We start from the raw sequence: 1,570 nt of genomic DNA, 5'->3' as shown, positions 1-1,570 counted from the left end.
TGACTGTTGCACTCCAGCATGAGGGGTGGAAACTGGCTATGGAGGAAGAAATTAATGCTCTTACTCGGAATACAACTTGGTCTCTTGTCCCGCGTTCTACTGCTTCCAACATTGTAGGCTGCAAGTGGGTCTTCAAAATCAAACATAATGCAGATGGTAGTTTTCAAAATACAAGGCTCGTTTGGTTGCCAAAGGCTTTCACCAAAGGCCTGGCCTCGACTTTGGAGAGACTTTTAGCCCAGTTGTGAAGTCTGCCACAATCCGTGTTGTTCTAACTTTGGCTGTCACTTATGATTGGGAAGTACGGCAAATCGATATCAATAATGCATTCCTTAATGGTGTTATTGATGAAGATGTTTTTATGATGCAACCACCTGGTTTCGAGGACCCCCACAGACCACATCATGTATGTAAATTGCATAAGTCCCTCTATGGACTAAAACAGGCTCCTAGAGCCTGGTATGAACAACTTCGGGCAACACTGATTCTTTGGGGCTTTGAAAATTCAAAGGCAGACTCATCATTCTTTATGCTCAAGCAACCAAAATTTGTTCTGATGGTACTGGTCTATGTAGGCGATATTGTGGTGACAGGTAATAACTCTGTGGAACTCAACTTGTTTATCTCAAAACTGAACACTTCTTTCTCACTTAAAGACTTGGGGCAGCTTCACTATTTTTTGGGCATTGAAGTCTTTAGAGATGACACTAGGATTTATTTATCACAAGGGAAATACATTACTGATCTTTTGCAAAAGGTACAAATGAAAACACTAAACCAAGTGTTACTCCAATGACTGCTGGAAAGCCTTTATCTATAATAGATGGACAACCCTTGGAGCAACCCAGTTTGTACAGGAGTGTAATTGGAGCCCTTCAATACCTTAGTCACACAAGACCCGATATATCATTCGCTGTCAATAAACTAAGCCAGTTTCTCAAACAGCCCACGGATGCTCACTGGAAAGCCGCGAAGAGAATATTAAGATATTTAAAGGGCTCAATGTACCACGGACTGCATATAACCCCGAGTAGCAACATGACTCTAATGGGATTCTCTGATGCCGACTGGGCTTGTTGCCCCGATGACAGAAAGTCCATAGCTGGGTACTGTGTTTTCCTAGGCGACTCCTTAATTTCCTGGGCATCAAAGAAGCAAAGCGTAGTGGCACGCTCCAGCACAGAGTCGGAATATAGGGCACTGGCTCATCTAGCGGCTGAACTGACATGGCTACAAGAACTATTGAAGGAACTTAAGGTCAAGTGTTCATCTGTTCCTGTTATGTGGTGCGATAATTTGAGTGTCAGGGCTTTGGCATCTAATCCCGTATACCACGCAAGAACCAAACACATCGAGCTCGATATTCATTTCGTCAGAGATAAAGTACTGGAGAAGAAACTAGAGATCAAATATGTGCCCTCTCATGACCAAATCGCCGACTGCTTAACCAAAGGCCTTACTCCAACTCGTTTCCATTTTCTGATCGACAAACTCACGTTGACTCAATCACCGTATCGTTTGAGGGGTGGTGTCAGAGAAATAGAATTGCAAGGCTAACAATATTGCCTGA

This window comes from Humulus lupulus, chromosome X, assembly GCF_963169125.1.
Source record: "Humulus lupulus chromosome X, drHumLupu1.1, whole genome shotgun sequence".
In the NCBI taxonomy this organism is placed as follows: Eukaryota; Viridiplantae; Streptophyta; class Magnoliopsida; order Rosales; family Cannabaceae; genus Humulus; species Humulus lupulus.
The sequence above is the reverse complement of the archived record's forward strand: the minus strand, read 5'-3'. Positions refer to the sequence as shown.